The sequence below is a fragment of the Silurus meridionalis genome, chromosome 19 (assembly GCF_014805685.1).
Source record: "Silurus meridionalis isolate SWU-2019-XX chromosome 19, ASM1480568v1, whole genome shotgun sequence".
In the NCBI taxonomy this organism is placed as follows: Eukaryota; Metazoa; Chordata; class Actinopteri; order Siluriformes; family Siluridae; genus Silurus; species Silurus meridionalis.
In genome coordinates this window covers 7,584,296-7,601,785 of record NC_060902.1, presented here as the reverse complement: position 1 = coordinate 7,601,785, position 17,490 = coordinate 7,584,296, and the positions used below count along the sequence as shown (strand labels likewise).

At 37.5% G+C, this 17,490-nt stretch overlaps 1 protein-coding gene across 12 annotated transcripts in view; it reads left to right on the top strand.

Moving 5' to 3' along the window:
• The window catches only part of atp2b2 (ATPase plasma membrane Ca2+ transporting 2), a 160,781-nt gene that overhangs the window by 81,484 nt on the left and 61,807 nt on the right, over positions 1 to 17,490 (top strand). The gene's annotated exons all lie outside the window — the stretch shown is intronic.

The window sequence follows — 17,490 nt, the reverse complement described above, 5'->3', positions numbered from 1 at the left end:
GTGGAAAATGGCTCGTACTGTGCCTCCGTGGAAGGTGATGTGATTGGCGTGCTCTGTTCTCCACGGCTCATCTGTCATTTGATAGAACAGAACATGGGCTCCCCAGTTTATGCTTTTCTTCAGGTTTAAGTGAAGCACTAATGTTGGAATGATCTTACAACCTGTGTTAATTATTCCCACTTGGGAAGCATTCGCTTTGAGATGGTCCTGATCATGCAGATCTCACCTGCAAGCAGCTCTGAGGACTCGAAAATGATTTTAGAGTGATCTGTACTCACTTGACTCCTCGAGGGAAGGCGAAATGTTTCAGTAAAAGGGCTTTGGTGCTCCAGCCGTTCAGAGAAAGCAGCATTCGTGCCTGTCAGCCAAGTCTTTCCTCTGATCTTTGCAAACATGACCGCCTGCGCCTTTATCAGACACAGGAACTCTGTTCTGCTAGAGTGACTTGAGCTGACACCCCAAGTGCAATGTGATAATGAAGACAAATGGCCACATCTAGTCTCGTTAACAAGCACATTTTCTGCATTTTTCCCACCCAGGGCACTGTCACCTTCATGTACCCACTAACCCTGGCCTCATTTAGTGCTAGTGTCCTAAATAGTCATGGCGTACCTGATTTCGCCTCTAATTAAGAGCTCTACGGGGCATGAATTACTTTCTCACCTTTGTTTGATCTCTTTGCTTCTAACACAAGCCCAGGTAACATTTGATATCCATGTTACACGTGTGCAGATCAGACCTGTGAGGGTTTATTAATTAATAGGAAAGTAAAGATAGCAGACCGTTTAGGTCACAGCGAAAACGGGCAGAGATCTTTGTCACAGGTATGACTGAGCTCTTAGAAAACTCTTCAATATCTGTAGGGTTTAAAAGCTAGAGTTAATATCAATATTTAATGCAGCTGCCATTTACTGAAACTTAAACATAAGGTCGAAGAAATCAAAAATAAATGCGAGTTTGCATACCATTTGGATGCAGCAGAATCCATTTTGTATGTGGCATTAAGCCAATCATATAGGCTGGAAGTATTTTATACTGGAAATATTTTTAGCACTGATGCACATTAATTCAACTAGAAAGACATCCACATTGTAGATATAGTCTAAGGCAAGAAGACACTTGTGACTGAAAACTCTTGGAACCTGAATCCTGGGGGCAATTTGTTGGTACCTCTGAATTCCGAACCCTTATTTTTACCAGGAACCTAAAATGTTCACGCTTCTGCAAGAGCATCTTTCAGCTCCTCTCATTTCTGATTATCAGTACAGACATATCCCATGATGCCTTGAGTATAGAAGGACTACATATTTGTAAGAAACTGTAAATAAATAAATAAATAAATAAATAAAATTGCTATTTTTACTCTGCTGAGGGGGTGTCAGTTGCTCAACCCATGGAATCAGGGAAAAGAAAAAGAAGACATCTCTGTAATTGCTTCAAGTTCAGTAAACAATTTGCTTGAGATGGTCCCCATGGGATCATCTATGCAAGATGGCTGTTGTATGCTAATAGTACTAGCATGCTGTGTCCTGGCACCAGCTGCAAAACCACTGAGAAATGTCTTTTCCCTTGCTGTTGCTGTCCTCCCCCATGACTCTCTTCGCTCTCATTTCTATTTCTGTCTGATGGCCCACCTCACTTCAGTGCAGCAGCATATCCTTTTTCTGTGCAGAAAACTAACCAACACCAACACTTCTTTGTCCTCCAAATCCCACTGCTCTATTTTAACCTTCTCTTCCTCAGTATGCTGTTTTTTTATTAATTGAGCCAAGAACGCTTAAAATGGATACAGTGAATCCTGCAAATCGGAGTCTAAAGCTAAATGCAAATCAGATGGCTTGCTAAACAGCCAAGTGTAGGTGGGAGCTTTAACCTTGCATTCTTTTAGAATCATCATTATCCGTTCAACACGAAAGGCAGATGGACGTACAGTGAAGCGATGGGGAAAAAGCCGAGATAACCTGGGTTTTTCTGGGAACAAGGGGACAAAGCGACGTAATCCGGCGCCACTGTACGGCTGATTGAGAGGCTGAAGGTCAAAGTGAGCTAACAAAACATATGAAACGCTACACAACCGCAGCACTCTCGAGCAATGCCGATTGAACTCCTTCAAATAATCTGGGATGTGATAAATGACAATTGTGAATCAAGAAAAAGAATTATAGCAAACAGACTAAGCTGCTTGATGCTCCTAAATATTCTCTATCCCACAACTCACACCAGCTCCGTATCACATGACTTGTTAAGCAGCATCCCATTTCGGCAATGCTGCACTCCACCCCTCCTCCGAAACCCATCCTTGATGAGCATGCTAATCTAGTCTGCCTGCCCATGTGCTCATTCCCCTCTGACACATCCTATTTAATCTCGGGCTCCGCTAGGAATTGCTCTGAAAGAGCACAATCTCCTCTAATAAGGACACTCTTTTTGGCTCACCAGTAATGCTGCCCTTATTCCAGCTACGATTCTTAAAAGTAGAAATTGTTCCCTCTGAGGCTAGATTATAAATTATTTGTTAACGTTTTCCCCCTTTTCAGGAAACACACTCTCTTGTATGTGTGACCTTGGAGTAGAGCTTGAGCCAGTTGTGCCAGGCGTTGACACAGGTATCGCAAACAGATCATATCAGGTCCGTAAGCCCAGTTCTGGAAATGCTGGCACCCTTCATTAAATAATGATTAAAAAAAAAACAAAGAATACAGAGGTGTACAAAGCAGCGGGATCACTGTATGTTTTTGTGGAATCACACAGGGTTCTAACAAGTGATTCTTTGAGATGTGATTGCTCAGTATGCTTATGTTTTTAATTCATTTGTAATCCATCAGCAGGCTCTTTCTCAAGGATTCTTTTTATTTATTTTTTTTTGTTAAAGGGAGTTTTTCTGGAATCTTTTATCTTTAAGGATTTATATATTTTTTTATATTTGTGGTTACAAAATATAGTTAGTAAGACCTATGAATTATGAAAGCTATGTATCCAAATATTCCAAAGACGTTGCATATAATGTTTAGGTGACAGTAATCCTAGAGTAGTCAATACTAGACTTTTTATCAGACAGTCGGTAAATTTTTTTAAATTCTTATTTAATTGTAATGGCAGACAATGTGAAGTCCAAACTAAAGCTATTTTAAAATATTTGTATTGAATTATTTGTGACACTAGTGATACTGGTTCTAGTCTGTTGGATTGTGCTGTACTTATATACCTATGTTATTTCTGTAAGAAGATAGGAGAAGGAGCCTGTGCTTTATTCTGATGTCACAGAGCAACATTTTAACCAATCTTAAATGTAAGGCATGATGAAAAGGTTTCACTATTAGTTCCTAAGAAAAAAAAAGAGGAACAGCGTCTTTTCATTGTTGTGCAGCAAAATCTAATGCTATTTTAATGAGAAATCCCACAATAATGTAACGCAAATGTCACTAATGTTAAAGCTAGATAGATATCTACAAGATGACAGGTGTGATGGTGTTGATAGTATTAACACTTGTTCAATTATGAACTTTTTGAGCAGAGTGTACATATGAAGAGGCGAGGAAGCTTAACAGACCAATAGCCTAAAACACTGCTGCCCTACTGTTCTCTGTAGGACTAAATTCCAATGGCAGTACTATAAGCAGGTCATTGAACATCATTGTGGATAATATAGTGTTAGGTAACTACAGTACAAAAGCAAAAATCAGATCATTGTGAAGTTTAAAACAAAGCTAATTAAGGATTTTTATTGTTAAATAATGTTTAGATACAGTTTTGATTTATATAAATATGACATTCAGGGTTGATTTTTCCTTTAACTGAACCAAAAACGTAATGTGCCTTTTAGAGCATTATATGAGGCCGGTGTTGCAGAAGGACTGAATGTGCTCGGTTTATCCCTGTTGTGATTTGCTGTAAAATGCCATGACTCATCTGTACTCATAACGCTGAATCCTAATCTCCATCTGAGCCTGAATTTGAGCTCAGGCCCAGGTGTTTGTCTCAACGCATCCATTGTAGAGTCAGGCTGCGTTCACAGAATGTCGGAGCTCGGTGGCTCAAGGTGGATGTTTGTTTAGTGAGGCAGGCATGTAATTCTCATGACGGCCGACTTTGGCAGGTGTCCCGCTCCTTTTGCAGTGCAAAAAGTGCAATAGTTAACTTCTCACGTTGAGCTGATGAATCACGTATCAAGCTAATGGTTCCTTCACTTTAAGCCTTCTCATCTGTCACTCTGGTGCTGTGGAGGCCCCATGATGCCTGATAAGTACTGTGCGCTGGGGGAAAAAGGTGTTTGCTGACTAAGACATGTAGCTTTTGTGTGTAGCTTATTTGCATTTCCACAAAAGCTGAATTCAACAGCAAAGTGCAGGACGATATCACATCAGTGCTCTGCGCACAATTATGCACCATTATGTTACAATGTGAAGAAATCTCATACGATGCCATCATACAGTATTTCTTGTGGTAAAATTGTTCTATGCAACAATGCAAATAATTGCACACAAACAGATGTTTGTGTGTAAACTGCTTTTGTGAAATCAATAATGACAGTTTTATAAACTTTTTATATCTAAAATTAATTCAGCTGTATTTGAGAAAAAACATCAGAAGGACATCATTTCAGTTGTGTTTATCATTGAAAGTCACAGAACCCGACCACTGATACTTACATGTTTGTTGGATAATATAGATTATATTAAATATTTATTTAAATTTACTGAATAATTACTGCATATTCTTGTATAATTAGCTCAACAGAAAAGCATCAAAACCTTTATTTAAAAAACCCCATCAGATAAATGTTACTTCACTTCTGCTACTACAACTATTGATTTCTAGAAAGCATTTGTAAGCATGTCAGTCTATAGTATATGGCTTTCTTTCAGGTTCACGCTGATAGACTTATTAGGAAAATGTTTGCAGGGGAGTAACTCTCCCTTTACGTATAGCCCTCACAAATTTCTTGTAGTACAACCAGACCGATTTGTTCCACAAACCCAGCATTCTCTGTGTCAAATCTGTTTACAGAGGTCAGCATTGACCCTATGACCTTCCTGAAAAAGATGCTGACAAATTAAGCATTTGTGCTATTCTGAGCTACAGCTCATGTTCATAAAGTATATCAGTAATTCAGACCAACAACATCGGTGGCCAGAGCAGATGGAATTTGTTCTTGGGGACCTGTAGAACCTGTAACTGGCCTTTGTGTTATTTCTCTAATGCTCCCGTGCATCTGGGGTTACTGTGCGATCATTTAGGTTAACTAGAAGGTCATTCATCTAATGGCTAAAATGTCTCTGTAGGCTCGTATTGGGTTTGGCTCATTTAATTGTCTGGATTCTCATCTGTACTGTAGGCTGTTATTGTTTTTTCCCATTGGTTTGCATTAGTGTCATAGGCATGTCATTTTTGTAGAATTTAAATAATGTACATTAAAGTGTACAATTTTATTTAATTTATTTTTATTTGTTTATTCAAATACTTGTTATTTGTTAATTTGCAGGGAAGTGGTAGCTCAGTGGTTAAGATGTTGGACTACTTATCGACAGGTCGCGGATCCCAGTACAACCAAGATTCCACTGTTGGGTCCTTGAGCAAGGCCGTTAAATTTTAACTGCTCAGTTGTATAAATATGATGAATGCAAATGTACTGTAAATGTAATGAAATATAGTCTGGTAAACAGCAAATACTAAAAAATTAGGCTTAGTGTACCAATACATTTGCCAGAGACTGTACACTGCATACGACTACTGAAGAATTGTCATACTTGCGGCACTGACATGATTGTGGCAATCAGAGATCTCTGGACTAGTGATCTTAAAGTGTGACTTACAGTAGTTAGTAGTGTAGGACTTACAGTAGTTCGTCGTAGTTATACAGCTCATTAGGAGTGATATTGTTTGTGTCCACATTAAGCTCTTTATTTAATTTGTCTGCATATTGAATTACAGTACATGGTTGCATAATAATAAAGTTAATACATAATCTAAACTTTTATCACATTAAATCTAATAAAAATTTCAACCAGTCTGAATTTAGCCTGCATATTTTTCTGATAATGTCGATATAACTTTATCAATATCTGAGAGGCTACAGGGGTTAAAAACAACAAAAAAAAACAATAAAAAATCACGCTTTTCCTAGGGACACAATTTTTCACAAACCATAGTGAAAATACTAGCAAAATAGCAATAATAGCAAACTAGCGTATTAGCTCCTGCATTCAGCAGCAAACAGGATTCACCAATACATTTTTTATATTTGATGTAAGGGGAGCAATTTTTCTTTTCATTAAGTTAGAATACTGATGGCCAGTGAACGGTAGGAAAAAGAAAGGAAAAGCTGAAGTCTACCAAATCCTATACAGCAGTGCTAATACGGTAAACATACAGCTAATCCAGCACACACAAACACTGTGCATTCAGACTGCATGGCTGATTCACTCTTAAATCAAATACATAACCACACAAAAGGGCAGAATGTAGGACTCATAAGCACATATTGCCAATGCTTATACTTTGTTGTAATGAATTACAAATTTATTTCAACCCTATCGGTGTTGGATAATTAGTTAACTTAACTATGCTTACTGTTATCTAAGTCAGTTGTGTTCAGTTATTTGAGGATTGCACCTACAATGCTTTGAAAGCCATTATGTTTTGCTATAAATATATATTTAAGTTGTTAATATGCACCTCCTGAATGCCTAAACACATCACTGTTACTAACATAAGACTCATTTGTATGCTGGAGAATTGTTCTGTGTGTAAAATAGCCATCAACTTCGATCACATCCTACGCCACGCTACTCTGCGGGAAACTGTGATATTTGACAACGCAGCATGATAGTGATTCAGTGGCATTCGCATTTAAGTAACAGCATGGGCACTGTGTGTTTAATGTTGTACATGTTAGGCTACACAAGGAATGCAAATTTCTTTTTGACTAAAGTATCACACTTTGGTTTTGTACAATATGAACATTTATGCCTGAATTCTTTCATGAAATAGGCAAGATATTTTTTTTGGTAATAATAATGAAGTAAATGAATGCCCCTAAGTGGTTCATGCTAATGAGTGTTAAGAGGGATCTGTAGGAATAGATGTTTTAAAGAATGCATTGAGAAAGCACTCATCCTCATCACACATCATAAGTTTTTCATGAGTTCCAGGGTCTCTTTTGGATTTTAATAGGTGCCTTTGTGGCAGGGTATTTTTTCAGTAACCTGAGATAGACAGATCACCGTCACCATCCCTTTCACATAGAAACTCCTACATGCATATATGCAATTCCCCAAGAGTATATGGATTACTCTAGACAGCCAAGCAAATTGGTGTGTGAGTGTGTATGTGTGTTTGTGCCTGCTCTGAGGACTGAATGGAAGATCTGAAGTTACTGCAGTCTCACAGCCGAGGTCTGTCCTTTGCAAAATGATACTGGGGTCAACATGCGCACACTTGTACAGACTCGCACGTGTACACCGACACACAGACACACAAAAACACCCCACCAGCTGTCCAATTAAGTTCAAACAGCAGGAATGCTGCTTCGAACTCAGATTCTTGAACAGATGTTTCCTATGACTAATGAAGTCTTGGACACCTGTCCTTTATGCTGACTGTTTAGTGTCACCAGAATTGCTAAATAAGTTGTCTGTATTCCACTGTGTGTGGGTGTGTATATCAGAGCTACAGGTATGAACATTTGATCAGCCAATTGCTTTTCACTTGCATGGCCCCCTGTACTGCTGCTGAACATAAACTAATGGATAATTGAAGAGAATAATAGTTTAGCTCGCCCATGAATAAATGATAGCAGAGCATTCCGTCTGTAATGTAAAATAACTGTGGAACTCATTTTAATTCTGGGGTGCTCATTATATTTATTTGCAAATTATGCAGCAAGTGTAACACAGTGGTTATAGAATAAATGATTGAAAGGCTGCAGATTTCGGAATTTCAGTGGAAGAAAGTGAGCGAGAGCTTCTGGTCAGAAAGTCGTGAGATCAAATCGCGGCGCCACTAAGCTACCAATGCTGGGCCCTTGAGCAAGGCCCTTACCCCTCAACAGCTCAATTGTATGAATTAGATAATTGTAAGTCGCTCAGGATAAGGGCATCTGACAATTCCTGTATATGTAAATATTGAGTATGTAAACGGTGTTCCAGTGCTACCAAGGCTGAATTTTGTTACTTGTTATGAAAGAAAAAATGTAGATGGCATTAGAAAATGCCTAATCCGTGTCTAACATGTAGATAAGGACATATGTGGGCTTAAGGGACCAAAAAAAACATAGCTTCTAAAGAAGGTGTCCTGCTTTCGCAAGATAAATAAATATTCTTTTTAAATCCAAACACTTATAACACACTTGTTTAATGTGCAAAATTAGGACAAAGAAAAAATGCTCTGTAGTCCAGAAAGTACAGCATACATTTTGTTTTCTTTTGCCAGCTCAGCTATCTAAAACATACCACATAATATTGATTTTGTCATTTTTATTTAGTGAACCGTTTGGTTTCACCGCAGATTGGCTTTTGCTGGAGGTTGTGTATCTGTGACCTCCGGGGCCACACGTCTCTCCTCAGGTGACAGAATAATAAGTAGACTCCAATTAGGCCAGGTACAAATCGGACTATTTGCTCAGCTGTTGTAAGAACTGCCCCACAGTGGTGAGTGTGTTGTGGAAATCTGCGAGCGGCGGGTTCCGGCAGGTCACCGCCTTGGGTTTGCGTATGTGCGTATTGTTCCTGTGTGTGTGTTTAGCCTGCTCTTCGGGGAGGAGATAGACTGCACGCTCATCCGTTGCGAATTGGATATTTTTAATTGCAGCACAGTGTTGCTACAGTGCCTCAGCTCTGCTAGCGGCCAACAGTAAAACATGTTTTGCCATATGCATGATTAATCTTTAGCATTGAGAATCTTAAACACATATCCACCAGGAATTGGGCCGCCATGTTAATATAAGAGGACTGAAATAAGAGAATATAATGTCTGCTAGATTTGTGTGATACAGCGATTTAATAAACTCTGTCACGATATAACATGACAGTCACCCTTGTTATATTCCAAGATTGCTAGCTTTCATGCATTTTGCATAGAATTTCTGCAGATGAACACTGGAGTGCTGTATGCTGGTATGAGGCTGTATTAGAGTGTATTGAACTCTTCAATATTAATAACACTTCCTAAAAGACTTTTTCTGGTCTCATATTGTTTCAACCTGAACTTGCGTGGCATTTGTGATTTCGGTTAAGCTATATGGACATAAAATAAAACATAAATGAAAAAATCAGGTTTTGGGTGAAGGATAATGAAAGCACAAAGATTTGGATTAAAGATGACGGTATTAAACCATACAGTACAAATATTGACAAAAAGTTAACAACTATGCTTCTGCTGTTGTTATTGTTCTGCTGGTCATTAAGAAATAATTTGTAAAAGAAACTACGTTTGAAACCCTACAGATATTTTTCTTTACTTTTTAATGTTCTCTAAACAATACTGAGGAATAATATAAAAATCCACCTTCTGAGTCCTCATAAATGTCTCAGGCAGAATCCAACTATCCTTTGCATGCAATTGTGTAAGAGTAAGGCATACCAGTGCTTAGTATTTACTCATAACAGGCGATCAATATATTACCTTTTCCCCTTTAAAACAGTAGCCAAGCAGAAGCCACTAATTAGGAAGTAGTGGCAATGCTCATTTCCTCTAAGTCGGTTATGGACATGTAAATAATTTATCACAGTTTTTAAAACTACATTACTTAGTTACTTAAGTACAATAATTAGTTAATACATTATTTAGTTTAGCTAAACTTAATATTAACTTTGTTTAGTGGGTAAAGTTATGCACTGATAAACAGAAGGTTATCAGATAAAATCCCAGACCTGCCAAAGTCATTAGTCATTAGTTATTCTATTTTAGACTATATTAGAACATACTTTTTTCCATACTGAATTTGCAGTGCAAAAAATAAATTCTAATGATGCTTTATAGTGATGTTTCATAATCTTTATAAATTCACATTTATTAGATGTCCAAAATGCCATTAAACTGCCATACTGAGGTTTCCACTTGTGCTCTTTACATGTTCAGCTGCACAGTGATTGATGTGATGGGTCAGAAGGTGTACCAGGTGCATAAAGGGAAGCTGCTATAGTTTCACCTTGTCCTATATCACAGGCTCAGATGTACAGTACATACACTGAGCATGCTGGGATATCGACTCAGCGAAACATCAATATGGCGTATCTAATGTGGTTGCTATGGAAACTAGTTTTGGACACATTGCCGCATAGTGACGGGTGATACTTTCTCTCTTTCTCTCGCTTGTGATGGAGGGGCTGCCGAGGCACGACGTGGTCCCTTTTTTTTTACAGCCAGCACATTATGAACATAATTCATATTGATGTAGAACTGAAATAAAATTTCCCTTAATTATGTTTCACAGACTTTGTGATTAAAAAAATAGAAAGCAATTTGTACACATGTAAAGACAAACTTTTAGTACATAGTAAAGCTGATTAATATACAGTATGTATAGAGAATGCTGCAGTTCTTTTTTGAGGAGACATTAAATGTTGTATGTTTACTTACGGTTCAACACGTATGCCATTTTTTCTGATATCTAATTATAAGGAGTGTTTTTTAACTTAACTGTATCTATTACACCCTATGATTTAGATATGTTTAGAGGAGGGACATGAGTTATATTGGTAGGAGAATGTTGAGGATGGAGCCGTCCGGAAGGAGGAAAAGAAGGTAAAGAAGGCCAAGAAGGAGGTTTATGGATGTGGTGAGGGAAGACATGCAGGTAGTTGGTTTGAAAGAGGCAGATGTAGAGGACAGAGGGGTATGTAGACGAATGATCCGCTGTGGCGACTTCTAATGGGAGAAGCCGAAAGAAGAAGATAAAGAGGTATCTAGTACACCCTCATTTACAATAGCTTACTATAAAATACGTTAAAGCCTAACTATGCTAACTGACCACGCAATACTGTTAGTTTATTTACAAAATCCCATAAAATATAACAGTCTCAATTATTTTTGCAGCAGTGTTCATACAAACACTACTTAAAAGTCAAGTGAATGGTGAAGTGTACTTTAGATCTTTCTTGTTGTCTTTGGATGTAAAACTGAATATGACAATACACACAATGGTTGCTCTCAGCAGCAGAAAAATAATCCCGTGACTAATTTATCAAGCAGCTGGTAATATTGCTAGGAACATGAATGATGACAAAATGCCTGTCACAACTCGTGACAATCAAACGATTAATTGCGGGGGGAAAAAAAAATAATAATAATAATTAAAAAAAAAAAAAAAAAAAAAAATATATATATATATATATATATATATATATATATATATATATATATATATATATATATATATATACATTTTGTTGTTGTTGTTGCAACTGTGTCTAGAAGGGCCAGCATCCTGGACTTGCCTCTTGACTGCTGAGATTAGACTGGTCGTTTTTTTTTTTTTTTGCTGGAACCATTCAGTGAAGCTGCTACTAAAGGCCCTGTGAGATGTCTCTTTCTCAGCTTGACACTCTGATGCACTTGTCCTCTTGCTCAGTTGTGCACTGGGGTCTCCCACTTCTCTTTCTATCCTGCTAAAAGCCATTCTTTGAAGAGAGTAATACACACTTCAGGATAAAATCTACAACTTCTTGGTAGTTTGTCACATAAAAAAGTTTTTTTTTTCATAGAACAATAAAAGACTGACGAGTTTCGGAAAGGAGATGCTTATTTAATTTCTGGGTTAATCAGCATGACTTTTAGCTGTGCTACCACATTGGACAATTATTGGGTTTTCTAACAATCAGTTAATATTTTTATATACTGTACATACAAATAAACATTATGTATATGCATATACTATACACTATACTGTATACACAAAAGTATTGGGACACCTGACATTTTGTTCAAACATATCTAATTCTTTGTTTATCACTATTAAGTTAAGAGGCACACAATTGTATAGGGTGTTTTAGTATGCGGTTGCAATTCATCTTCTTATTACCAGGAGATCCAAACCTGTTTCAACATGACAATTTCCCTGTAAACAAAGCAAGCTCTATGAAAGTATATGTTGCATGGGTAGGAGTGGAAAATCTTGAGTGGCCTACTATTGAGCTCTTGCCTCAGTCTTATAAAACACCTTTCCGAAAAAAAATTGGAAAGCTGACTGTGCCCAGGCTTTCTCAGCCTACATCAGTACCTGACTTTACTGACTTTAATACCCATGTGGCTGTATGAGCACAAATCTCCACCTGCACACTCCAAAATTTTGTGGAATATCTTCCCAGAAAAGTGGATGTTATTACAATAGCAAATGGGGACTAACTGTTGAAATGTATATTCAAAAAGTATGAAACGTATGGTCAGGTGTCCATGAAGTGTATATACTGTATATATAACCAGGGGAATTTCTGACCTCACATCAGCAGTGTATTCTGTTTGGCAGGTGCACAGTGTCAGTAAAGATCCAAAATGATCTGCTAATAGAATAGGAATATATAATGACTAAAAGCATCTACAGCTGTCCCTGTAGATAGCTGTACATAAATAATATGAATAAATCCTAAATATGACTTATAATATAGATAGATAGATAGATAGATAGATAGATAGATAGATAGATAGATAGATAGATAGATAGATAGATAGATAGAATATATGCAATATATGCAATATATTATTTTGGTGCCCTTTAATAATTTTATTTGTTTCTATTTTTGAAGAAAACATTTGCCTTTAATTCTTTCAGTATCCCCAAAAAAATACCTACACTTGCATTCAAGACTGCCGATGTAGCGAAAATGAGGCTGAGAGGATCCCATAGCAACAGGGCGCCTCTGACATCACTTCCGAGTGTCATACGCATTCACTGTGTTAACATACGGTGGTCGCTCACTTTGCCCGTGTGTATCTGTGTCCCTGTGTGTATGTGTGCATGTGTGTGTGTGTGGCGTGAAATACCTGTGTGTATGAGGTCATTGTGAGAACCTGTGCAATGTGTAGGGTTTCCATGGTAATCTATTTCTATCCTTGGCAAAGAAAAGAAGAGAGGGGTGGGAAGGGGAGAGAAAGCAGGCTAATAAAATATGCAATCTTGTTATCTCTCAGCCAATGGCATTGTGTTCTTGTTTTCCATTAGCAAGAGACGACAATTTGGTGATGTACTTTGAAGAATGACTTGGGAAGAGTATGGCATGTGTTTTTTTTTTTTCCTTGGCAAACATTAAATTGTTTATTTTGCTGCACAGGTTGGTTTTCAGACGCAATGTAAATTTCTTTAAAATCTTTAAAAATGTTGACACTCTCTGTCTGTCTATCCCTCTCTCTTTCTCTCTCACTTACATCCACACACACACATATTCTGTCACTCACACTCACAATCATATACACACACATTCTCTTTATCTCCCATCAACATTTCTCTTTTTTTTTTTTTACTTGTTTCTTTTTCTTGTACACCTTTTTCAGTGTTATGTAACGTTAAAAGTTTTCGCCCATTATAAGGTAGTCAGGACAGAGGGAAAAAACAGTAAGTGTATCTTCAAATGTTTATGAGCTTATGTAATTCTTTTGTCCTCCTATTGTAATGTAAACATCTTTGGCCAAAAGAACCCTCGTTGCTTGATAAAGTACAAGTAAATAGCTGCCTGCCAAAGATCTTGTACCATTATTTTAGCCAGAAAATGATGAAGCTGTCAGTAATGCGGGTGAATTACATAACGAATACAACGTTCTTTAAGTTAGTACATTTTTAATGACTACACTGCTGCTGCTCTACACATTCAGGTCGGCCACCCTTACATTTTGTACTAAAGACACTGTTTAATGCTGTTGCATCACAAACATAAAACTTGAAGGAGTTCACGAGGAGTTCATTGCTATGAGAACACAGCAACCTAGCATAAAGAGAGCTGAATATAATGGAGCACGATGCCTCTGTAAGTTATTCAGTTTTATTGCCAGTTTTGTGGTGAATCTTTTTTGGATTTAAAATGCAGTAGATTTGCTAGAAGTTAGAAGGCTGCAGAATCAGGTGACTGTGATCCAGTGAAGAATCAAAGAGAATGTTCGAAAATTGAAACATTAATTGGAAACAGTCGGTTTTTATACTGATGTGTGCGTGTTTGTACGTGTGCAGAAAATGCGTGGGACCATGTAAATAATATTTAAAGCTAAGATATGAGAATAATATTAAATTGAGGAACAGGCAATAACATTGTGGGACATAAAAAAAAGGTAAGGCAATCTACATAATTTAGCAAAGGACATATCATCAAGATAGTAATACAAAATAGGTATAAAAGTACTAAGAAGTCTTAAAAAAAAGATTGATTCATATTTTTTATTTATCTTTAAATTTTTTATATAGATTAATGTATAGGTTATCTTATTATAATAACATTATCATATGTGTACTTATATATTAATAAATTCCAAAAAGCTTCATCCAGGTTTTCCTAATTTTTCCCATACTTTTTTTTCTGTATTTAAATCAATTCATTTAAGTCACAATGCTTACTCGGTAAAGAACAGCTTTTAAGATACCAGCCAGAATCTAAACTAGGCAACATGCTGAAGGCAAGCAGAAATTCGAAAGTAAAAAATAAATAAATAATATATATATATTTATTTTTTAAATAACTTGGCGTGGTTAATGTTACACGTTTCTAGTTCTAGTTTTTCCGGAAACTCCTCTCGGTGCTGTGTCCCAATACACTGCGGTAGGCTTTCCCCCTCCAACAACGAGCTGTAAAGGTTACCTAGTGCTGAAAGCGGCACGATCCACACATGCTGGAAATGATGCAGCACATGGAGGGATCAATGAGAAGCCACAGCGGGGGAGAGCTTCCACACGGAGGCGCAATTAAAAGGGAATCTTTAATGAGGTTATTTTTAGTCGTCTGTGCTATTTGCAACCTGGGCATTCTTTCCTCATGGCTGGAATGGTTCTAAACCCATCTCTCTCTCTCTCTCTCTCTCTCTCTCTCTCTCTCTCTCTCTTTCTTTTTCTCTTAGGTTTTAGCACACTATTAATTATCTCTCTCTAACCTCACTACACACATCTGCTTCTCTTTCTAATTCGCACTATGTTCCCATGGAAGCAGACAACATCCTTTTATCTTCTGTTGCATGAACTTTTCCATTTAAAACATCTTTTTTCGGCGTCATCAGATAATACATTCTGTCTGGGCCTGGTGCTTTGACGCAGTACTGAAGATCCCAAGGTCAAGGACAGATGAAGGGCACTGGTTTTTGATCGTCCGCATCATCATATTGTTAAGCGCATTAAAAGTCCCCCTCTCAGCAGCGCTGTTTATTACTCATCTTGCTATTCATTTGAAATGCTGTTGCATATTGTGCTGTCTGCCAAATTTTGTGCTTTGCTTTCCCTCGCTGAGAATAATGTCGCAGTGAGAGTGGGATCTGCCCAGTATGTGTCCCTGAAAAGAAAAAAAGAAAAAAAAGATCTCATAAGCTTTAATTCCCAAGAGAGCGTAATGTTGTCACAAGTGGACACGACTGGTAATGCAGCCAAGCATACAGTCCAGCTGAATGAATCCTGTTTACCAAAGCACTTGGAAAACAGGAGTGACGGTTTAAGTTTGCACAGATTCTGCGTGAGTGTGTATCACTGCCAGTTAATAAGTTCCTAAGAGGATTTATACTATACTGTATGCAACTGTATGCAAAATGATGTATGATAAAACTTAAATAAAGAAAAGCAGCAGCCAGTGCAGCACAAATGGGGCAAATTTAGCTGTGGGAGGGTGATTTACAAAGACTGACCCACTTAAGCTTTCTATTTAACCGAATATTTCTGTTTTATGGGAAAGATACAGTCATGTTACCATTCAGCATAAATGCTTTAAAGACAGCATGGCATTACAGCTAGCCTGATCAAAATAAAGAGAAAATGTGAGAATTCTTGGAAAGTCAGAAATTTACCCTTGATTTTTTACAAATATTTTTATTAAATAAATTACAGAAAATCCACGGCAAATAGGGTTCTATTTGTATTATTATGTTTTTCAATGCCACAATGTACAAAGTGTTGCGGAAAATCACACATTAATGCTAGAGATTCTACTCCATTTCCCTAAACAGAGTTGAAACACATATAATCTTAATTTTATGACACTATTGTGGTCACAGTGTAGTAAATCTTTTATGCTTTTAGCAGTTTGGTCTTATTATGACTTTACCTCTTGCACTATTTATAATGCATTTGAATTAAAGTCACAGACATTGATCTTTTTGTCAAAGCCAAAAATAAAAGCTAGTACACTGCACCAAGTTTTTCCTGGTTGCAGTGGATCTGGAACCAATCCTGGGAATACTGGGTTTCATGTTGGAGATTTAATTCTGCATAGACAAGCATTTCACCTTGCACAGATATTCACACTGTTATTCTCACCTAGGGGCAATTTATCTTAGCCAAACCACCTACCAGGGTGCTTTTGGGAGGTGAGAGGGCATTTGAGAAACACGTGCATACGTAGGGAGAACATTCAGAAAAAAGCCAAACAGTCATAATCCAAGCTTGGATGGAACAAGGGACCCTGGAGCTGTGAGTGCACTGACCATTGCACCACTAGGCCTCCATTTATTACAGTATTGCCTTGTTTTTCACAAAATAATAGTTTAGTTCAAAATAAAAGTACATTGTTTCCTGGGGATGTGTTGCATAAGGTATTAGAAGTTATATTTTAATAATACAATGTGATTAAAATTCTAAATATATAACATCTAATACTTTTTCATATTTCATGGTACTTTTACACTGCACAAACCTTTCCTACTACTACTATTTCCTACTATTTCATATTAATAACAGTGAAATTTGGGTTTGCACAGTAAAGTGGTAGGCTGACAGTAATACTGCCTATGGATGGGTATAGGCTGCTCTTGATAAGTATTTTAAGCATGATAAAGCATGCATTATCCCCTTTGTGCATCAAGGCATGGATTCCATTAGATCTCTGAAGGTATGCTCTGGTACCTGTGGCTCAGAAATGTAAGCCATCATTTACATACTGTAAATTTGAGGTGGATCCTTCGTGGATCAGACTTGCTTGTCCGGAATACCCCAAAGATACTTGATCAGATTGAAATCTGGAAAATATGGAGGCTAAGCCAACAACCTCAAACCATATGTATTTTTTGCAGTATGGCAGCTGCTGAAAAAGAGACCACTGATGTGAAAGGTGGTACAGGGTCTGCAGCTATTTTTATGTGCATGCACAACAATGCCAAGACACAAGGTTTCCCTGCAGAACATTGACCAAAGCATCAAACTGCCTTCACCAGCTTGCCTTTTTCCGATTCTGGTCCTATCTCATTCTCAATTAATGCAACTGGCCGTCCTCATGATGTAAAAGAAAGCATGATTTATCAGACCAGACCACTGTCTTCTGTTGTGCCGTGGTACAGTTTTGATGCTCACATGCCCATTGTTGGCACATTCATTGGTGC